Source organism: Apteryx mantelli, chromosome 5, assembly GCF_036417845.1.
Source record: "Apteryx mantelli isolate bAptMan1 chromosome 5, bAptMan1.hap1, whole genome shotgun sequence".
NCBI classification, from domain to species: domain Eukaryota; kingdom Metazoa; phylum Chordata; class Aves; order Apterygiformes; family Apterygidae; genus Apteryx; species Apteryx mantelli.
In genome coordinates, this window is record NC_089982.1 from 7,064,580 (window position 1) to 7,088,294 (window position 23,715).

At 50.1% G+C, this 23,715-nt stretch overlaps 1 long non-coding RNA gene across 1 annotated transcript; it reads left to right on the top strand.

Annotated features, from left to right (window-relative positions):
- Positions 1 to 21,578: 21,578 nt before the first annotated feature.
- LOC136992171 (uncharacterized) lies at positions 21,579 to 23,248 on the top strand. The gene is made up of 2 exons (XR_010884235.1): positions 21,579 to 21,810; positions 22,486 to 23,248. It is a non-coding gene; the product is annotated as an uncharacterized lncRNA (long non-coding RNA).
- The last annotated feature ends 467 nt before the right edge of the window (positions 23,249 to 23,715 follow it).

Sequence of the window (23,715 nt, forward strand, 5' to 3'; positions counted from 1 at the left end):
GATGAGAACGTGAAATCCAGAGTTACTCCGGTAAACTGCGTCCATTTGCTCATGGAAAGCCTCAGAAGGTCTTGAGCTCATTCCAAAGTAAAACCAGAAAGCTTCTGACATCTTGAAAGCATTTCACAGGAGAGGATGAGGAAAGATTTAAGCAAGCAGCAGAAGAGGCATGAAGTATATTTGCCATGAACTCTATCAAGGGAGAAGGACAAGAGCAGGGGAAATGAAAGGGCTGGCGGGGCCCATGTGTCACAGTGTTGACACATCTGGTAGAGCCACATTCTTAGATGCACAAGGCAGGAAAGCTTGGAGCAGGCATGCTACCTCTCCACTGAAAGACCTTAAAAAGGGACCACAGAATTAGAAAGAGGTGGAAAGAAGTGGTAGAAGGAGAACAAAGGAATTATGGCACACCTTGGAAACTGGAGTGGTGCTGCAAGGCATGAAATGGAAGAAAGATCCATGAGGGTCCATTTGTTTTCAGCGTACAAGCCAGTGGCAAGCTGTAGACTGATGCAGCATTCCAGACCCTGACTGGATTCTCTGGTCCAGTCAGCAGGGTCCTCAGACTGCTTTAAACCTCACCTTCTCAGACCAAATGACCAGAGAACAAAGCCTGGAGGCTAACTCTAGAACTAGAAGACCTGCGGAGCAGAGCACAAAGACACCTGCACCAGCTACACCCAAGCCAGGGCACCACAGCGCTGAAACTCCACACCTGCCGTGGGGACCTGCGCGCTGCATGGCAAGGCTCTCTGTCCGTCCAGGTCCTCAGTTGCGACCTACCATCACTGTGCCACAGAACCTGAGTCTCCAGTGCTTCGCTCCCCTCTGCACTGCGCCACCCTAAAGAGGGCACAGGCAGCCACCTTCAAGCAGCAGCGTTAAATAACCCTAAGCGGTGCCCTGTAAGCCCCATGTCAAATGCGTCCCACTCACAAGTCCTATGCCAAGGATGTCCAGAGCTGGAGGAACCTCTCCTTCTCCTCCCACTCTCCACAGAGATGAACCTCCACAGTTCAGCATCCAGTTTGGATGGTGTGAACAAAGCCCTGGATTGTGAATCGAGAGCTGGACAAGAGAGGCCCTTCCAGGTCTGTTTGCACTTCCCCTCCCTGCCGCTTTCTTCTCCTTTCCTTTCCACAACTCCTCTTCTCAGGGCTGCATTTCTCTTTCCTGCTCAGTGCGCACATCTGGTGCTCGAGCCAGCAACAGCAACCGAACAAGGGTAGTGCTGTGCTCTGACAAAGAGAAACAACCAGCAGTCACCTAGTGTCCACTGCCCCCCTCCCTCCCAGACCAGGGATGCTCCCCAGGTCAAATGGTCGCCTAAGGAAAGAGGGATCTCATCGAGGATGCAGGGTCTTTCCTCACACCTTCACCTGGTGGTAGAAAAGCAAACTGTGCCGGGCAGCAAGGATGCATCTTCCTGTTTGCTTTCCCTCCACCTCACCACTCGTCTTCTCCCCTCCTCATGCCTCAAGGACCTGCTGCTCCTCAGTGTTTAGAGGAAACTGTGGGTCATGCACCCAACAGACTGTCAGTTACTTCTGCAAATCCTTATCTGTCCAGAGCGCGAGAGGAGGCCGTTTGAGCTGTGGACTTCATCTGCAGAGCAAACAGCACACCCCCAAGCAATGTTAGCTTCAGAGAGTTCCTGTATTGCAAATAACGGCTTCAATCAATCTTGCCTGCTGCAGCAAGGTGCATTTTACTCCTCCTTCTCACAGCCAGGAGGAGTTCACAGCAGGCACTCTTTCCACCCAAAGTGACCCTCCAGGGACACCTCAGTCTGCCACTAGTCCCCTGCCTCTTCTTTTCTTGCATACCTTTTGGGCTTCTCAGAAAGAAAGGAGGGGAGAGGATATTTGCACTTCCCAAAGTGTTATCATTTCTACTGTAACTTCAGTGACCACTGGCACTTTTAGGGTCTGCAGCAATCTGTTGCTCTGGAATTCCTATCCCTCCTTAGCACAGCATTCCAGGAGGCATGTTGAGGCAGACCTAGGCAATCACCTGACAAGGAAGAAGAATGGCTCTGCTATGGAGGCAACATGCTGACTTATTCTTTGCCTATTAAAAGAGAAGCCAGGGCGGGGGGGTGGGGGGATGCCAATAACATGGTGAAAGAGAAAAAACAAACAGAACCTTGTACTATTCCTAATCCTACCAAACCACTCAGACAGACTGCATCAATAGAGGACATTTCATAGTCCTGTTGAGTGCTCAGAGTAGAAAGAAAAACCGATTAAATCACCAATCAAGACGTCAAGTACACAGCAATCCTGCAGGAAAGCTACTCCCAAGCAGGCCTTGGTACTCACCTCACTGACCTTCTGCAGAAACAGTTTTACATTCACAAACCCAAAACAAAAGCTCACTTGAGCAGTGTGACACATCACATGTTCTTCTATGTTTTTCTGTTTTCTGCGATTCCTTTAGCACTGGCTTAGGAAGTTCAAAGAAAGTTCAAACCATCTTAACTGTTGTCTTGGTCAGGAAGTCTCTGTAACATGTATTTCTAGCAATTCCGGGTAATCCGGGTATTTTCAAACATTTAAAAACATACCTGTCTTTTTGATCAGACAGATCGTGGCCAGATGAGTCCAGAGCAGATCATAAAGCAGCAATACCAAAGGAATTCCTCAGGAATAAATTGACCATGATTCTTCATTCCCATCACTCTCTGGGTTTTCTTTGGTCACCTCTCTTTTTTTTCTTTTTTTTTTGTCTTCCCACATTTGACTGTTGATTTCAAAGACTTCTGTGAGCAAATTCCATCTTTCAGATATGAAGCTGGTACTTTTACTGTGGTTCCCAGAAGCAAATTCTGCCAAGTCAGCTCCTGTGGTCTGTGAACAGGGAAGACCAGAGGCAACAAGGACAGCTGTTTTATCAGAGGACAACTTCCTTAGCACAATGACAACTAATCAGGACGCAGTTTATCTGCAAAGGGTTTCATTTTCCATGGGCCCTGATGGGATGCACCCACGAGTGCTGAGGGAGCTGGCGGATGTTATTGCTAAGCCACTCTCCATCATCTTTGAAAGGTCATGGAGAACAGGAGAGGTGCCCGAGGACTGGAAGAAAGCCAGTGTCACCCCAGTCTTCAAAAAGGGCAAGAAGGAGGACCCAGGCAACTACAGGCCAGTCAGCCTCACCTCCATCCCTGGAAAGGTGATGGAGCAGCTCATCCTGGAAGCCATCTCCACGCATGTGGAGGACAAGAAGGTGATCAGGAGTAGTCAGCATGGCTTCACCAAGGGGAAATCATGCCTAACCAATCTGATAGCCTTCTCTGATGGAATGACTGGCTGGGTAGATGAGGGGAGAGCAGTGGATGTTGTCTACCTAGACTTCAGCAAGGCTTTTGACACTGTCTCCCATAGCATCCTCATAGACAAGCTCAGGAAGTGTGGGTTAGATGAGTGGACAGTGAGGTGGATTGAGACCTGGCTGAATGGCAGAGCTCAGAGAGTTGTGATCAGCGGCACAGAGTCTAGTTGGAGGCCTGTAGCTAGCGGTGTCCCCCAGGGGTCAGTACTGGGTCCAGTCTTGTTCAACTTCTTCATCAATGACCTGGATGAAGGCACAGAGTGCACACTCAGCAAGTTTGCTGATGATACAAAACTGGGAGGAGTGGCTGATACACCAGAGGGTTGTGCTGCCATTCAAAGAGACTTGGACAGGCTGGAGAGGTGGGCAGAGAGGAACCTCATGAAATTCAACAAAGGCAAGTGCAGGGTCCTGCACCTGGGGAGGAATAACCCCATGCACCAGTACAGGTTGGGGGTTGACCTGCTGGAAAGCAGCTCTGCTGAGAAGGACCTGGGAGTGCTGGTGGACACCAAGTTAAGTATGAGGCAGCAATGTGCCCTTGTGGCCAAGAAGGCCAATGGTATCCTGGGGTGCATCAGGAAGAGTGTTGCCAGCAGGTCGAGGGAGGTGATTCTCCCCCTCTACTCAGCCCTGGTGAGGCCACATCTGGAGTACTGCGTCCAGTTCTGGGCTCCCCAGTACAAGAGGGATGTGGCACTACTGGAGCAAGTCCAGCGAAGGGCCACAAAGATGATTAGGGGACTGGAGCATCTCTCTTATGAGGAAAGGCTGAGAGAGCTTGGCCTGTTTAGCCTGGAGAAGAGAAGGCTGAGAGGAGATCTTATCAATGTGTACAAGTATCTGAAGGGAGGGTGTCGAGAGGATGGGGCCAGACTCTTTTCAGTGGTGCCGAGCGACAGGACGCGAGGCAATGGGCACAAACTGAAACACAGACACTCCCATCTTAACATGAGGAAAAACTTTTTCACTGTGAGGGTGACAGAGCACTGGAACAGGTTGCCCCGAGAGGTGGTGGAGTCTCCTTCTCTGGAGATATTCAAAATGCGCCTGGATGCAATCCTGTGCAATGTGCTCTAGGTGACCCTGCTTGAGCAGGGGGGTTGGACTAGATGATCTCCAGAGGTCCCTTCCAACCTCAGTGATTCTGTGATTCTGTGATTTTCTAACATCTGCTGCAGGAAGGAGTCTCAATAGCCCAACAAAAGCACCATAGAACATGTCCTACATGAGGGCATAGGAGATCATTCAGAAGAACCTCTCTGTTCTCTGCTAAAGACATCATTAGTTCCAGTTCCAAGCGTTGTAGTCACAGCAGACTCTTCGGGGATTTCTCACATGCTCTCCTAGAGCGAGGCAGGCTAGAATGCATTTTCGCAGAGATATTCACTCATTTTGCACCCTTTAGTGTTGACAGAAGGCGCTATTTAGACAGCCCTAGAAAGTCAAACTCTCTCCTTACCCTTAGGAGAAGCATGACACCGCCAGCACCAGGAACTACCTGAACCGAGGCGAGATGCTCCCAACACTTCAGGGACAAAGCAGCTCTTCTAAAATGCAAGTTCCACTCTCCCCACATCACACAGCACTCCTAGTACAGCTATGCAGCAAAACCCACAAGCAATGGACAGCACAGGACATTTGCAATGAGAAAACTGCCTCAGCACCAATGTTAAGTTGTGTCACTCAGACATGTAAGAAAATGGAAACTGCAGAAGCAACCTGCATCATAACCTACTGAAAAACACCAAAGTAGATTTTTTTTTTTTTTTTTTAACCAGAGCTGGCATGAACTTTCTGCTTTTCTTGGTTTTGCTTTGTTTTTCAGCCATGCTGTTTAGCATGTGGAAGATAATTCAGTCGTGCTCTCAGCTTCACCCCATTTGAAAAGCAGCACATGATGCCAGCAGCTCACAGACATATTTTGCAAGCGCTTGAGTCTTACATTCTGCACTGGCAGACAAAGGCAGCAATTTCTGCCTTGACAACCCACATCTGTGTGGAGGGTCATGACAGGGTTGAACTGGTGGAAAGTTGCAAGTAGCAAGCAACAGGAGCCTCAGACAAACATACTCAAGGACACCGGTGCAGGTGGGAATGATACATCCTGGGAAAGTACAGATGAACTAGCAGAAGCCAGTGGGAACCAAGGTTAAGGGCAAGACAGCCTTTCCAAACAAGTAGCAGAGTACAAGGCATGACCGCTGCGTGCGTGATCGGTGCAATGATTGGCTACCTGTGACATAATCTGTATGATGATTGGCTTAGCAAAGTGTGTCTGTGAAACCACTGAAGCAGCTAACTTTTTAAATATGCTCAGAAATAAATAATAAAGGTCTCAGGACGCAAACCCCCCTGCGTCCGTGCCATTCATCCGCCACAATCTGTGCTCTGAAATGGGTCTGGCTGGTTGCTAAACTACTATTTTTTGCATTTGCCCCTCAGTTCATGTTTCTGCTATACAGCATCAATGCTACAACGGCTGAGTATTATGAAAATTGGGGATTAGGAGTGGATTAACACCTATATATGGTTTGCAGCAGTTTTGTGCATCTTCTATCAAGGTTTCAGGTCCTGCCTTTTTCTAGATGCAACTTTCTTTTTTCAGTAAATTTACCTTGGAAACATCATAACAGATCATCCTACAAGACATAACATTAACCCCAAACTGATTTCAATTACTGCTACCTACATTATCTGCTGCTTCATTGACAAATAGTCACACTGCACAAAAATCTGGGCTGAGAAATGGCACCTGGGACATTAAGCAGATCAGAGCGATTAGACAGGAGTAAGAGAGGGATGCTATCAGCTCTGTACAGACTTCTCCTCAAGTAAACAATCTTTCCCAATATCCTTCCACATCAGCCTCTGGTCCCCCACTGTGGAAGTCACTTGGAGAGCTTTGCCATTAACTTCAGGAAGCAGGGAGAAGCTCAGGCTCTGCACGCATTTCTGTGCAGGCTCTGATGTACACTGGGAAAGGCAGAGACCACTTCCCATATGCTTCAAGGAGGAGAAAAGTGGCTGCACGTGTTTCACAGCTGTGCATGATACCTTTGTTTTACTGCAAGTTCATTGTAAATCTGTTCTTCAAGTGTACCTCTTACAATGATTTTTAACTTAAAGGACATGGGGAACATCCTTGCACCTGACCCTCATATATAACCATATATAAGGTGGTCTGGGTTGGGTTTAAGATCCCCTTGGGAAATGCCACAGATGTATGAAAACATTGTATTACCACAGCACTTTAGGAGCCGGACAAACTGAAAAAAAATATATCTTCCATGAATTATAAAAGTTGTAAAGGAGATATCTGAAAACGAGGGCCTAAAATCTCCATAGGGCCCTAATAAAAAAACAAAACAAAAACTAGGTTAAGTTTATTTTATAGATCCATCTATTGTGAGAGTTTTGAAGAGGCAGAAATATAATTCCACAAGACCAGGAAGCCTCCAACATGAACTGTTTTGTGCTGGAACAGCCCTACAGCTCATGAACTTGTTTCAGTGCGAGGTTCACAACCCCATTTTAACAGACTCAAGAAGTGCATGGCAGCATTTAAGTAACTTACCACAGGTAAGCAGTAAAGCAGCACCAGCATTGGAGATCGTGACCTTCTCTTGCTCTGAAGACAAGTCCCATCATCCATCTAGAAAAAAGTGAAAAAGGGAAGTGGAATTCAACTACGTGACAAATCAGCAATCAGATACTGTAGCAAATACCATCATATTTTCCTTACAGGAAAAACAGACATGCCTTTTAAATAATTCAAAAATATTCATGATTGGTACCAGAACGTTACAGCAACGAGCTTCATGCATGCTCACATGCTTACACATTTACCAGAAGAAGTGGTTTCAGGCTCTTCCATTTCCTCCAAACACATGGACATGCGAATGCCATTTTTCTCCCTAAGCCCTTGGCCATTTTCTTTTAAGAACAAAAGCTACCACCAGAAGTGACCAACAAGTCGCCAAAGATCTTGAAAATAGTAAGCCAGCCATTTCCTGCGTATACAGAGCTAGTGCTCTGGAATTGGGCAGCACTTCCTTCTTTCCTACCACAGGGAATGTTGCACACTTTGGTTAATACACAAGCGTCCTTAATACAGGAATCTTCTCATTAACTGTCAGAAGTGCTTGCATGCCTATTAGAAGATGAAAACTGGCCAAAGGCCCCCGACGCTCACATGTACATTTGAACTTCACAGTTGGTAGCAAGAGGAATAAACCACCCTCTCCTGAACTATTAAGTCATGGGAACAGAGCTGGGGTGGCAAAATCAAACCAAGAAACAGTCAGAAGGCTCTCCAGAATTACCAGGAGCAACACTAGCCAAAAAGCAGCCTCCTGACTAATGAATTTCAAAGGCTCACAAACCCAAATTCTGATCTAAATGCTTATATTCACCATGACAAGCACTTGGGTTGGCAAAATTGAACTGGGATTCCCCTGAAAACACTTGCACTCATTACAAGTGCTTTGGCTTCCTGATTATGTCAGGAATATTACAAACCTCCTTCTTGTCTTCCTAGTATTTTGTCTCTCTTTTTTCCCTCAAATCAGGAAATAAAACAAACAAGTCACCTCCTTCTGTTGTTTTTTAAGTAGCATGCAACAGGGCATCTTATTTGATCTCAGAAGAGGATCAGACAAGAACATTTGGATCTAGACTTAGAGCCACACAATCTGAAAAGCCTGGAACAAACTTTTGCACACTTCTTCCTCTATCGCTCTTCCACAGGTTGAGGGGCACTGAGACACTGGGCCAAAATAAGGGCGGGCAAGAAGGTGAGGTGACCCTTTACAAGAACACACAGTATGAGACCTGTATTTGGAAAGCACAGGCTGTGACTAGGGGCACAAGGGTCACACCACATGGCTAAGTCTGATGCTAAATAACTTCCACTTGTAGATACAGAGTTGCATTTCACACATCTCTGCGGTGACGTTTCTGCTTTTACCCTGCCTTTCCCTGTCCCCATAAGGCCAGTGCGTCTCTCCCATCTCACTGATATCTGGCTTCCTGCGCAGGAGTCTGGCCCGATGAGCAGCTTCTGCCTCACCAAGGGCTAGTGCAAACGCTACAAATTTGGCACAGCCTTAACTTTTCATTCCCTATTAACTCTCAGCACGTGCACACACCAGAACCACGGTCTAATCCCTGGCTTTAGAATATCCTTGTACATTTAAAACTCTGAGCCTTTAATACTGCCAGGGTCTGCTACCAGATAGAGCTGGCAACAGCCAAAAGACCCCTCACACTGGACAGTTGCCCTGTAACCGGGTTGCTAATTCACACACTACAAACCTTTTGCTGCAACAGCTTAGGTCTTTCAGCCTGCTCTGCAGGCACTGCCACCTTCACCCAGCTCCAGAACCCTCCTGCTATTCCTTCCTCTCACCTGAGCTCCCTTTTGCCTTCTTTTTGTTATCACCCATCACCTCTTTAACCAGCTGCCTGTCCAAATGACCAACTCTCTCACCTTACTTTAGCCCTCAAAACACCCTTCAGCTCCATTCCACAGGCCTTCCATAGCGGTTGGCATTTCCACTGCAGATTCTTGGACAGCGCATGGCATAGCTGAACGAAGGCATTGAGCTTGTGAAATGGAATTAGAGACACCCTCGGCAGGAAGACCTTCAGCACTGCAAAATGCTCATAGGAAAACTGGGAGAGGCTGACCAGCGCTGGGGCAGTTCATGTCTTTTCACTAACGGTCTCACAACAAAAAGCACACAAACATTTACACCAGCTGGGCACTGTTCTGCTTGGGCCACGCAAGTAATTCTGGAAATTAATGATTTTTTTTTTTTTTTTTACATTCATCAGACCAGCTACCTAAAGGGGCATAACCTGAGCCAGAACCCATAAAAACTGAAGGGCTCTGTAACTTGGTGGCTACTGACACTAACACAAACTGAAGCCAGCTGCCTTTGGGAGCCTGGCTGCTTTGGATGGAGTCAGCTTTTCACTTCATGCCAGTGTAACTCTTCACTTGCCTGGAGGCATTCCTCACCCCCCTGCTCTCACAGAGGTGACCTCCCCTCTGACAGAGCAGCCTGCTCCTTACAGACATGAGCACCCCACCACCACCTTCCCCCCAAGATACAGGGCTGCAGAGAAACGCTCTGCCGCCTCCCTGTCCTGGCAGTACGGCAACTGCCAGCTCCAGAGCCTCCATTGGTGTCCCAGCAGCTCAGACACCACCCATAACAGGGCAGGAGAGGCTGCCTCAGCAGCTTGGCTGCAGAGAGGGCTTTCCCCCACCTCAGGGAGCACATACACCTCTTCTCACCACTGGAACTTCTAGAGGCAAAGGGCCTCAAAAGAAGCAGCCCATTCTGGACCAGCTGGTTGGGCTCCACTGCTCTTCTAGCTGGACACTCCTCCCCTCCCAGCAGCCTCGCTGACAACACCCTATTCCCAGCCTGTCCCAAGAACCGCACGCGGGGCTTGGAAGAACCACAGCTCCTTCTGAGGGCAAACGTTAACAACTCTTGCACAAAGAAGGCTACGGTCATCTGACCTAACCGCACCCTGATCAAGACAAACTGGGACAAGATGTTTCCGTGGGTAGTCGAAGAAACTCGGCATAAGAAGGGATAAGATATACTGCTCAAAGGGAGAATTTATTCCTGAAAGCCTTCAAGAGTTACACCACATCATGGGTCCCAGCCACACGTTCTGCAAGGACACAAAGACAGAAAGATCGTTTCCAAAAAGCTGCAGCATACGGACCACCTCTTGTTTCCCCTCCGGCCGCCTTCTCTCCAGATTCACACGCTTCACTCTCCCACAAAAACTATCGGGACAGATTTAAATGGGCAAACAGAAATGGTCATATGACCTAGGAAGGAAGTCACGGTGCTGGCAAAAGACAGCAGGAGCTAAAGCATTTGCTATACAGACCCAACCACGCACCAGGGAAGGCCTTTCAAACACAACAGGCCTAGGCCAGATAGGTGTCAATACCACTAAGGCAAAAGGCGCTCTCAAACCTTGTACAAATCTCTCCATTCCTAAACACATGGACTTTCTAAAATCATGTCTCAGAACACACTGGAGTGAACCATTTGCCACAGTCAGCTGAAGGGCCAGCAGGTAACACAGCATGACACAACAAGGTGGGGAGAGAGTTTCTGGGGCAGCACACTCCTAAACATGTTTTGTTCTTGAGATCTTCTGCATTACAGATCTGCCATCTCTCCACACAAAGCACATCTCACTGGGAGGTTTTCAAGTAGCCAGAAGCACCCTAAGCTGAAAACCAATCAGGGAGAGAACTCCATTTGTCACCAGCTTGGGAAAGAGAATTATTCCTCACCAGTGCTTCTCCAATGGCACCACAGCCCACTGGCAGCCGCCTCATGGTTACCCGCATCGCTGTGCGCAGCATGCTCCTCTGCCAAGCGGCAGCCATAGGGAGCCTGCTGCCTAAAATGTCACAGCCTTTGCAGAGCCCAGATAAAACACTGTCAGCTCCAGCTTCTGCAGGCCGAAGCCCACCTGTTCTCCTAGCTGCTCCCCACCACGCTCCAGAGGAACAAAGAGCTGCCCTGCCATGCACAGTTATTATTTGGGTGAGGTGGGGAGCAGCCCCCCCAGCCTCCCCACACCCCGGCGGCAGAAGCCGGACCCCCCACCCTAAAGCCCACGCTCACCCGCGGGCAGTCTTCAGGCCCCGCTGGTGCCGCTCCCTCAGGCGGCTGCGACAGCCGAGGCTCGGGCACCGCAAGGCCTCGGGGCACCTCCGAGGCCTGAAGGCGCCGGGCACAGCTCTCAGCGCTGCTGAGCACACGGCCACGGGCACCCAGCCAGGGCGGACTACTGGGCGCCTTGCTGCACACCAAACACCCTCCCTCCCCGCTCCGCCGCCGCTGCCCTCCGCACCCCCTCGCACACGCCATCAGCCGCGGCAGCTAGGGCAGAGCGCGGCCCTGCCAGCCGGGCACAGCACACTGCCCAGACACCCCCGAGCGCCGCCCTCCAGCCTCCGCGGCCGCACGGGCTCCTCACCAAGCGCCGCCACCGCACGCCCAGCCCTCACACACGCCGCCCCGCCCCGGCGCCGCTGTACAACGGCAGCCGCGCGCCCGCCGCCCCGCCCACCCCAACGGCCGCGCGCGACACCGCCCCCCAGCCCCGCCCAACGGCCGCGCGCGACACCGCCCCCTGCTGGGCGCAACGGCCGCGCACGAGGCTGCTCTCCCGCATTCTCGCCGCGCCCAACGGCCGCCTGTGAGGGGCCGGGGCCGGGGCCGGGGCCGGGGCCGGGGCCGGGCTCCCCCCTCAAGCGCCGCTCCGGCCGCCTCCTGCCCGGCGCCCCTGCCTCCTGACAGCGCCGGCTGCATCGCGGCTGGCGCCACCGCCGCGAGGGGGCACGTGCAGGTCACGGCGGTGGCTTCCACAGTTCCTCAAAGAGCCTCGAAGCTGCTTGTTCCACAGAGGGCCGAGGAGGGACCGTGCCAGCCCTCCTGGGCGGAGGAGACGCGGCTGCCCAGGCAGGCCAAGGAGGCCAGCTCCTCCAATGGTGAACTGATGGGGAAACACCGTCCTTCCCGTGCACGTCCAGGCAGGTCTGCCACATGCCCTCAAAGAGCAGCTGAATATTAGCGCTAACACTGCCAAACACACAGATTTCCTCCTATGAATGTCCCCCATCCCCACTATCTCCTGATTTATTTTTCATTTTCGTCACTAGAGGCACTATTTGCCTAACTACATTAATTTTCCCACCCACAGCTTGACAGAAATTGGTTATTGGGAATTGGTTATTCTGAGAAGGATAAATAGTCATTCTCCTTTGCATGGTTCTTGAGGAGGTTTTTTTGAGATTTTTTTTTTTAAACCTAACTCAAAAGCAGCAGACTAAGAATAAAGCATTTCAAAAAAATCCGTATAGCACTCTGCACTGAAAATGCAATCCAAATCATGATGAAGCTAACTGAAATGCAACTCTTCCTTTTCCCCCCCCCCCCCCTTATTCTTCACTGGTCTGATCTCCAGACAACCCAACTGCACAAGCAGTTTAAAAGTACTGTGCCAGGAATGCAGCTTTTATGCAACTTTATGACCTGAAACCTGACACAGAGCATCCTTTTGGTATCAGTTTGCCTGGCTTTCTTCCCTACTGACGGGTCTCTCAGCGAGAATCTTGATGGAAATATTCTCCTTGTTTGCCCTGAGTAAGCGGCTCTAATGGTCCAAGGCCAGCAAAGAAGCCGATTTTGTCCATGCCAAGTCTTTCTCCCCAGGTTGGCAAGACATACAGAGTGTGACTTGCAGAACCTAGAGAACCCTTGTAAACTGGTTTGTGTATGTTGTCACGTCTGCTGGATCAGCCGTAGGAGAGGAACAGTGCAGTAAAACTGGAGAGTGAAATAGTACACATTGGTGACTACATTGTCGGGTTCAGGGTTAACTTACTTATCGGGTTAAGATACCTAGGTTTAGATAGATGTGGATGGCTCAGCTCCTGACGTAGTCAGTGGAGCCTTACAGTCCAGTTCAGTTACCAAAGCATAGGCCTCTAGTATTCTACTAAGATGTCCTAGAAGTATCATCGCACAGGGCCTTCATCCGGCGCTCTGTAAAGAGCTATGCCTCTTGTAGGTTTTGTGCCATACCTGCTTAGCTACCTCAGATAGCCCCGGGCATCTGAACTGCCAGTCTGTCTCTGATGGACATGCTGGGCTCATGGGCTCAATGCATCTATAACCCCTGCTAGGACTTGTTTCAGCTCTCACTAAGACAAGTTCTGATCTAAAAATCCTTTAGCTACTGAAGCACACTGCATTTCACGTGCTGGATGGGAAGCCTTCCGGGAAGCTTGTAATGTGTGCTCAGGGTTTGGATACCCACGCCTGCCGCGAGCCTGGTAAGGTGCTGGCCATGCCTCATCCCAGCTGGGCTAGGGATGGACTGCCTTAGGGAGTGGCTCTTTCCCCAGTTCTGGTGAGAGAAGGAACTTGATCCTTTGCTCGCTGAGGTCAGTGCCAAGCCTCACTTTGCCTTTAATGAGGCGGCCCTGGGCCCTCAGCCTGGACTCCCTTCATGAACAGCAAGGGAGGCCTGCTGCCTTTTTTTCTTTTTTTTTTTTTTTTGAATTTGTTCCACATTGAAATAACCTGTGTTTGATAAGCCTCTGAATATGCTGCAGTAAAAGAGTAATTTGATGCAGTTTCTGGCAGAAGACTGACAATATGTTCCCATAAGATAATCCTAAGGAGCAAGCTAAGGAGATTCTTTAACTGATTTGATACCCTGTGTGGACTAATTGATTTGTTCCATGTTTACAGTTATTTTTTACTGCTGAATGGCCATCACTTTGACTGCAAATCAATTTCAATATTTTGTACGACATTCAGTCCAGTAAAGGCAGTAGAAGATTTTCCATTGAACTGAATGACAACCGGACTGAGCCCTTTGAGGAAGACACTAGCATGTTTTGCTGGTTTCGTTTCCCTGCCTGCTTGTAAACTCTTTTGGAAACTTGCAGCCAGTAAAGCCTGTGCAAAATGATGATGGCCATAGAGAGTGAAAAGAGAGAGCAGATTGTGGAGCAAAAGCTTGTGTTCCAGACTGTACACTTGTAGCTAATAACTACCATTTAGCAATATCAAAGGGTAGATTTTTCTTTCCATGGTTCAGATGAGCACTGAGCATTATATATATTTGTGTGTGTGTGTGTGTGTGTGTGTGTGTGTTTCATATGTGATCATAATCAAAAGCAGCTTGTTCCTTTTTTTGTAAAATGGTTTTGAATGTTTTCCATTTTATTTATAAATATTTATGTATATTTAAAGGCAGAAGTAGCAGTAGGACACGTTTCATGCAATCAGCAATTAGATGTGTGCATCTGTAGAGTGTCTGTTGTTTATAAAGCAATTGTATTCCTTAACTTGAATTATATACAAATAAACTTACAGCGCAATGGGCTTTTCACAATGGTATTCCATACAGCAGTGCAGATTCTGAGTCCTGAATTGCACTTGTGCACATGATGCAGAAGAGACCAAGACAGAAGAGGCTAACATGGGGACAGAGGCATGATGTTCTTTCTTGCAGCGCAGTGTATTGCCTGGATGGCCCCTCAGTCAAGCTGTGCTTTTCCCCATGAATGTTTTCTGACATCTTTCCCTATTATGTAGGCTGCATGTACATAGGAGTCATTTTATTTCTGGACTGTATGCAGAGGACTGAAGATTTCCAAAAATAAATGCAGAAGCTGATACAATACAGCCTAACCATTCCTTGAACTAACCCAAACTCTGTTTAATGGCTGGATACACTTTAGTGGTGAACTCAGAACCAACAGTGTTACACTGTAACAAAGCAAGAAGGAAATGATGGGTTCAGACCTAGGTGATTTCAGAGTGCTGGAGATTGTGGGAAATTTGAAAGGAACAATTAAGATGATGGTCAGAGTGTGCTTCTTGTTGCCAGCTGTGCTCTTGTTTTCTATTTGAGGTTAGTAGACGATTGAGTTTGACCGACTTTTTGGGGTGTCCTGTGAATGTTTTAGTTACTGCTGTATGAGTTCTCTCTTCAGTGTTCTTATTGCCCGTTTTGCCTTTCTGTCTTGTTGGCTTTGCTTTTATTCTGTGGCTCCCTGAGAAACCCAACACTAGCTCTGCCTTTTTTGCTCTACTTCCGCCACTAGAGAACGTGCCTCAGGAGGCAGGAGGGCTGGCGATTCTTCCTGAGGACAGAGCCAAGGAGTGGTCAGCCTGCGCTCGGTGCACAGAAGCGCCTTTCCCGAACTCTTGCAGCAGACCGGAGATGTAGGTAAGCAGTTAGGAGAGAGGCGCAGGCAGGAGCAGCAGCAGTGCATTGGAAGCTAGTGGAGCTGTTGGCATGCGGGTGCAACTTGCTTTCAGGCAGGGAAAGCAGCACCGAGAGGGTGGGCAGCTGTATTCTGCAGCAGATGAAGTGTGACTGGATTTCAGGTGGCAACCCCTTCTCCGTGATCTTTGCCTGGATGGTGGGGGAGCTTCAGGAAACATCATCTTCCTTGTGCCACATTGGCCGCCAGCTTTCAAGACCAAGGTCAGGCCTCCACCCTGGAAAAAAAAAAAAAGGATGGGCCTACGCGTCCATAAGTCCTGCCAGCAACATCCGGAAGTAGCTGACTATTTGACAGGTCTGAGTTGCCACAAAAAGCAGCTGAGATTCTTCTCTCCTCCCACTACTCAACAAGTTATCTATGAACAGACACGGCTTCCCCTGCCGTGGTCCCCCAGGACCTTGCGGTGGAGTGGGGAGGAGTATTGTTATCCTTCTTTGACAAAGTGGGAGCTGAGGTCCTGAGGGATTTGAGCAACTTGGTGACTTTCAAAGTCCCTCTGAAGAGCTGTTTGTAGCTTTGGGTTTAGTCACCTGTGGCAGACTGACAATTTGATTTACTTGAGACTATGCAGAAAGTGTGGAGAAGAAGAAAAAATGAAAGCCAGTCATCTCAATGCGTTGCAGCATGCTCCCATAAATCCATCCTTCCTTCTCATTCTTTGCAAGGCAGTGCAGCAACGGCAAACTTTGTATCTGAGTTCTTGATGGCCGAATGCTGTAGCAGAGTTATTTTGCTCCCTGGCATGCGTTCTAGCATTTTTGTTTGAATTCTGTACTTCTTGACCTAAGGCTGAACAAGCAGGAGCAAATCAAGAGATGCATATACACACACCTAAATATGCCTGTTCACACGTTCCATTTCTCACTGCTGAAGTGGCTCCCTGTCCATGCTCAGGTAAAGGATTTCAGTGCATATGGTGCTCTTCAAGCGTGTAAGATCTCTGGGGATGAAAGGCCAATGAAAATGTATTTACAGCACATTATGATTAACATATTTTGTGAGTGGTGCAATTTTAGGGAGAAAGGGGAGGCAGTGCTAAAGAAGTCGAATGCTGCGCGAGTAAAATGAGATAATTATTCTCATGGGCGGAAAGCAAGGAGGAAGTTATATAGAGGGTACACACGAAGAGGTGGAATTAATGACAAAAATCTAACCTTGTAGAAAGCTTAAAAAAAAAGGTGATTCTAAATTGGATCCAGCAGGCTCTGCTCACTATCATGTTCCCAGTTCCCTTGGAAATCACTATAACCTGCTGCTTGCTGAAAAACCTCATTTATGAGAATGGGATTCTCTGATCTGTATTACAGCAAAAGACCCTCCAAGTGAAATATGAAGCTGAAAGGAGGGAAGCATCTTTTCCTAAGACCGTATGAAAATTCCACGTGGCAAGAAGAAAAGTGGTTTTGATGCAGGTTTCATACATGCAAGTCCTATTCCTCTGCAACCTTTGAAACATACGTGTGTCCCCCCCATATGAGGTAAGATCTAAATTTAAGTTTTACGGGCAATGGTTGTCCCTCTTGAAAACAAGCAGATAAAAACTGAGCTTTGCTCTAGAGGAGAGAGTTAATATTTTTCTGTAGAAAGTTTGATATCCGAAAGATTACTAGTGAGCAGCTCCATGTTCGGGCACTCGTACATGTAAACATGCTTTCCTGTCGTTTTGTGTAGCGGTGGCTAGATCACAGCTAAGGGAACATTCTGGAGTTCGATTTGACCAGGAGCTTGAAGGCTCTTTGCTAATAAATAACTAACATGCCTCTAAGAGGCAGGGATCAAAACCCAAGGTAAGCCTGGGGTGCTCTTTGAGCGGCTCCCCGAGCTGCACAAGAGGAAAGTGCATGTGTAAAGCTCAGGCTCAAGCACTAATCCTCAAGGCATTGAGTACCTCTTTATTTGAAGAGCAGAAGATCGGTCAAGAAAGGGGCGAAGGACTGGTGGGATCACCGTGCCCGAGGCAGACGCTCGTTCAGGCTGATGTCGTGAGCACTAGCACCCAGAATCGTGGACAGTCGCAGCTGGTCTTCCTTGAACCTTACGTGTGCAAGCTGCTTGGTGGATAGGACCAGCCGGGAATGCTCGAGCAGTCAAAAGCATCTGCTCCCCTCGGGAGTCAGTCCCCTCCCCTGTCTTCCTCTTGTAACCAGGGGCTAGAGGTGATGCCTGGTTCTGTACATGGCACGCAAAATCATGTGACTCAGAATGAATTACGGTTTCTGAGTAAGTTGCCTTGCACAGCAGCTGCAAGAATGGTGGGTAATTATTTTCTTCAGAACCCATGATTCGTTGCTTGCCATACTAATATTAGACTGCTGTCACTGCTGCTATTTTGGGGGTAGCCGCAAGACATCGGCAAGATTGACCTGAGTCCTGAAGTGCATCCTTTTGCAGAACTCACAAGTGTTTGATTACGGCAACTTCTGATATACTGAGCTGCAGGCTAGCAACGTCAAGAGACAGAATGAATATTCCAATTAAATTATTGGGCTAATAGCGGGAGGCACAGCTGCTTAATAATCTCGTTACTCACTAGGGAAGGAAAGTCCATCCCCAGGTAGATTGTCTTACGCACTGTCTGGCTAAACAGAAAACATTCAAGAGAAAGCAAGCCGCGTTCCACCACTTGTGCCAGGCACTGTGCGCAGACTGAGCGGAGCTAGGCACAGTCCCGACCTTCTGCCCAAGGGCCCAGCGGCTCCAACTCCCTGCCAGGACACAGGACGCAGGACGCCGGGGCCTGCGCCCCCTCGCCTTGCGGGAAGCTGGGTCCCTCGGCCGGTTTCCTGGGGATGGGCTGCCCTTCTCCTAGGGAGCAGCGTCGTTGCAGTGTGGTGACTCTGCAGCCTCCTGTGGGGAGTTTGAAAGTTGCCAGGTACTTTCTGTTCCGCGCTGCCTTTGGGAGGATGTAGGCTTTTGCTGCTCTGTAAAGGGAATATGTCGTAACCCTAACACAAGGCGATGTGGGGAGCAATCCAGCCCTGAATGAAGTATTGCTGAGCAGCTCCCACCCTTCTGCTGAGGACAAGGGGGTGTCTACCTCGAGAGCATTTAGCCTTGTACTGGACATCGAAAATACTGCAAGGGAAGTGATCTTGGCGAGAAAGTGTTACTCAGCGCCAGCCACTTCACCCTGAAGAAAGAAATGGGAAGCGTGGTCATGTAGCCAAGGTTGCCTTGTAAAGCTGTTTGAATTCTCTTTTGTGACAAGTTCTCTGCAAAGGGAAGATTCGATTTGGTTAGCTCTGTTGTTTGAGTTTGCTTTTTTTTTCTTTTACTAGCAGCCATTGTCACGCTTAATTGTATAAGGAATGTATTTATCTTTACAGCTATTACAGCAGAGAACTCTCAGAAACCAGCACCTGCTTTTGCTCGCAGGGCCTGCTGCCCCCGGTCGTCCAAGCCTGCCTCCGGCTTAGCCTGTGGCAACCTCCGAGTGTCCTAGCGATAGCGGGCCAAGGAGCGGGCCGACGGCGAGAAGGTGACAAGGTGAGCCCTGCAACCCAGGCAGCCTGGTGTACGTCAGCTTGGGACTGTCTGTAAAGTCACGACATGAGCTCACACAGCTCAGCCCCACAGAGACAGGCTGTTTTCATTACCAAGACACCCGGCAGCACAGCAGTCTCCTGAGTCCTGGGCAGTGAACAGCTCTTTGTTGTCTGCAACTGTCTTTCATTTCAGTCAGAAGAAAAGCATAGGGTTTTTTCTTCCCATTTGTCAGTCTGTTTGACTTGCACGTACATTGTCTAGCTTTTCTGCTGACCATTTGCCTTAGCAGAAGGTTTGCAGCGTTGGGCCCAGCCTTCCTAAACCGTAGCTTAGCCCCTTTCAAGCTCCTTGTGCCAAAAACCTAGGGGATGCAGCTGCTTGAATTTTATTCCTGGAGGTATAGCAAAACGCCCAAAGCCACCCCCTCATCGTCTTCTACCGCAATGTTTTTAAAGTCATGGTTACAAGTGAGCCTTAATGTTACTGCTGGTTTTTCAGTCTGATGGCAGTCAGCGACCAGCTGTTTTCCCTGTGCAGGACTTGCTTTCCCTTGCTTGCGTGGGCATTTCATACCGCAGCAAAGGAAAGAAAAGTGTCTTATAAAGGAGGAGAACATAGTTCTTAAACCACAAAGATTGGCCTGGGGCAGGTGCGATACCTAAAATTAATTGAAATCCAGTCAATCGAAAGGAGTTTAAAGTAATTTCTGACTGTGTAGCTTTACTATACCATCATTAGAGGGGCCCTCCAATTCAACTTGAGTTTAATTGGCTCAGTTACAAGACATGTTCTTTTAGTGATGCTGTGATTAAAAATATTTTGAAATGCCAACTGAAAGTCTTGTATTGTGGGCTTTTCTCTTTCCACTCTCTGTTTTATTTATTCCGGGTTGTATCTTTCCTCCAGGTCCAGAGCCTCAGAAGCTGCAGATGCGCACCCCTCTACGGAAAGCACTGGCGGTAAGCAGATTTCTACCAACGGAAGATCTGGCCATCCAGTGGTTTTGCTAAAGGGCAGGAGAAAAGAACATTGCTGTGCAGAAACTGATGTACAGACTTGATCATCGTTTAACATTATGCTTACCATCAGTGTGAAAATGTTCAGCTATAACTCACGTATTGGCCTGTTCTTCTTTTAGCTTTCATTGTAGAGTCACGTGGGATGGGAAATCACTCGCTATTGTGGTACCTGCAGACAAAGACTAGAAAAATCCTCGACTTGAGGATTTTTATTTAAGCAGAACTCACTGAGAAGCCTGGCCTAAGCAAGACAAAGGCTGCTGCTGTCATCCCACAAATATCTCACAACATTGTACTTGTAGCCTGACACAGCTGCCACAGAAATCAGAGGTTGAACATCCTTTGACTCTAATACGTAAAAATAAATCAGAGCAGTTAAGTCAAAGAAGGAAATGGTGCTGGAGTATAACTGGATATACTATAAACGGTGTCTGTCCTTAATACACTTGAAATGGATTTCAGGTTTGGGGATATTTTTCAGCTTTGTGATGGGCATCAAAGGTTCATATTTTGAGTGACTCAAACTGAACGATTATGTTTCAAGATAACTTTACAATGTTAATGAAAAACAGATTTGCCTTAATAGAATCACATGAACGGTCATCCAAACCAAAGGCCAAAAAACCCAAGCCAAACCACAAACCACTAATAATCCAGCCTATTTGTCTCTCACTCTGGTGTGCAAAAGATTTTAAGTCAGCACAGGACGGAAACTTCGGATGCGCCCAGGCGCGGTCGAAGTTCTCGTCCTATCCCCTCAGCCACAGAAAGAAAAACTTGCATTTAACAGCTGTTAAGATGCTGGTTTTCATTAATCATTTTTTGGTTGTTCATTGTAAGACTACAGCTGTCCTAGGTGACACCTCTTCTTTCCTTGGGCTAAAAGACAGAGAACCATTTCAACAAATCCTTCCAGTTTTTGGTCTCATTATGCAACACATTACAGGGTCCTGAAAAAAAGTCTGCTGGCTTAATTGGGAAATGTGGGAAAGGACTTTCCCATGTGGTACACACTATCCGTTATCAACAAGCCAGAAGTGTGGGAGAAGTGTGGACAAAAAATTTTTGTGCATTTCTGTACGTCTTGTCATTTTTGCTCAGCCATATTTGAGAGTTGTGTTTCAGAGAAGAATCAGATTCTGTCCTGAAAATATAGAGTTAAAATGTCTGGTTATACTGCAATTTTTCTTCAAGGCCTCTTGTTGTAGGTGCAGGAGATTCTTAAGTAAGTGCGTGGCTTCTTTAGAAAGTTCTGCTCCTCTCAGCTATAAAGCTGTGTCTTAAAGGGTTTTGCAGCCCAGGATGATCTAATTTGTCGAAGGAGTAACAGCAACATAGTTGATGAATGTAATTAATACAGTCATGTAAAGGACAAGGGGGAAGCCTGTGGGAGAGCAGAATTTGCAACCAAGGAGTTGCAGCATTCAAGGCAGGGAATTTGGAGTCAAATTCTCTCCAAAAGGAAATACTGTGGCTGTGCTGTTTCCACTGCAGGGCTGGCCAAGCAATCGGGAGCAAGGAAAGAGTCTAGGTTTAGAGCAAGGAGTATCCTGAATTGGATCTGCTTGGAGGAGCAAGTCTCCCTCAGCTCGGATGGTGCCTTTCCTCTTTTCAGCGCGGGCACTGCTTCCTTCAGCGCAGAGCGCTCTGTGGAGCCGCCAGAGCTCAGGATCTGCAGGGTGATGGCATCGAGCACCACGGCCCTGCCCCACGGGCGGGTGTCCCCGCTGTCTCCCCGCCGCCCCTTCCCGCGCGACTGCAGCCACCCGGGCGCCGAGGTCGCTGCGCAGCGCGCAGGCGGCGCTGCCGCCCCGACGGCCGCCAGGCGGCGCCGCCGCGCCGGGGCCCCGCGCCCGCCCCGCCCGGCCCCGCTGCGGCGGCGGCGGCGGCGGCTGCTGCTGGTGCTGCGGGCGGCGGCGGCGGCGGCCTCGGGCCCGGCGCGGTGAGTGCGGGGAGCCCCTGCCCCCCTTCCTCCCGGCCCCCGGCCCCGGCGCGGCGGGGGGAGCCCTGGGGGCGGCGGCGGCCGGGCCGGAGCCCTCCCTGGGGGAGACCGGCAGGAGCAGGGCTCGGAGCCGGGGCGCCGGGGGAGGCCGACGTGGAAGGCAGCGTGCGGTGAGTGCCCGAAGCGGCGCCCGAGCAGCGCCGAGACGCGCCCCGTCCCCGGGCCGGCCGTGCCCAGCACACGGGGGCTGCGGGGAGCTGTCGCTGCCGGCGGGGCCCCGCGGGAACCGAAGGGTCCCCGAAGCGCTGGGAGCAGGGGGGCCCTGCGAGGGAGCAGGGTGCTGCACCGCGCAGGTGGTGGCAGGGAGGGCTGCGCCTGGGGGCACCTGGCAGGGGCCGAGACAGGGCAGAGGCAGCAGCAGGCTGGGGCTGAGGAGCCCGTGCCCGGCTGCTGATGAGGAAAAAGCCTTTTGGGCTTGTGGCACCTGGCTTTTGTGGTGTGCACGGGGCAGTTTGAGGGACAGGGGACAGCGGGTGTCGGTGCGTGGGTGCCGCTGGGCTCCCTGGCACTAAATGCAGCCAGGGTGCGCGCCCACGCGGAGCAGTGTCTCCCTTCGCTGAGGCTGTGCCCGGGCTCAGGCCGAGCCCCGCAGGGCAGCTCTGCCTGGGGAGGCTGCGGGCAGGGCCGCGGTTTCTGTTCCCACAGCCTCAGCGCTGAGTGGGGGGGGGCCGTGGGGCACCCAGCGGGGTGGGCACGGCCGAGCCTGGGGTTGCTCCTTGTGGTGCTGGGCCTCTCCTGAAAGACCCTTCAGGTTTGCTTGGGTTTTTGTTGGCTTGCTTTTACAGGGAGAGAGGAACCCCAGCAGTGCCATCAGAGACAGCCACTGCAAGTGCCCCAGCATTCCCCAGCACTGGATCTCCGACACTGCCGCCTGCGTGCAGAGCCTGGGACAGCGTGTCTGGCAGGAGGGGCTGCGTCCCTGCCCCTCTCACCCGCACGGGGACGTCGGGGCCTCGGAGGCACTTCCTGGGGAGCCCGGGGGCATTTTCCCCTGCTGCCTTCTCCCTAAATCGCCTGCAGGGCTTGTGTCACTGCTGAGGAACAGCTCCAGCCTCACTGCCTGCCTCTGCGTCACGTCCAGGGGTGCCGACACCGTGCGATGTTCTTGCACCTCCTTTCTGCGCTGGGAAAGGGAACCAGCAGAGCCGCGATGCAGAGAGACAACGTGAGGTTTAGTTCGTCCCTGGCAGAAGGCGCCCGGCTCCCTGCTCCCAGCAGCACAACTCCACTCGCCTCCCTCCTGCCCTGCGCGCGGTCCCGCTCCTGGCTGGGGACGACCTGCCTGCGCCCGCCTGGCTCTCGGCCTCCGCAGAAACCCTGCTGGGATGGGAGTACAGCGCCAGCTTGGGACAGCTCAGCTCCAGCTCGGGCTCCTCACAGCAATCTTGGGGACTGACAAGGTCGTAAATCAATCACTGTCACAACTTGCGTATTAATATCATCTTTAATATTGCACACACATTGCACAACTAGTTTATGAACAGTGTCCACACATTGAATAAATATTCTGTGTCTTGTACAAAGGGTGAATAAACAGTGGAACTGGAAGACAGTGTCTGCTCGCGTTTCCTCCCCCAAAAGGGCCTTCTGCGCCAGAAACTCTCTCAGACGCCAAGTTTGGCCTGGTGCATGCCAGCCTCCCTGCTGTCAGGGCGCATGCCGATGAACCCCCACCTCCAGTGAGGGTCTGCGGCCCCCTCCCACCCCTCTTGCCCTCCCACCACCCGCAAAAAGGGCCCCCTTGGCCTCTGATTTTGGGGCTGAAAACAGATGACTTAGTCTCTGTTTTCAAGCCCCAAAACCACAGCACTTGCCTCTGGTTTTGAGCCCGAAAACACAGGACTTGGCCTCCCTTTCTGAGCTCAAAAATGCAGGACTTGGCCTCTGTTTTTGAGCCCCAAAACGGCCCCATCAACATGCTTTTGAGGCCCCAAAATGCAGGACTGCGAAAGGGAAGCGAAATCCTGCATTCCTGCAGCTCAAACACAGGTCTGGGGGCTCTTCTGGGGGCTCAG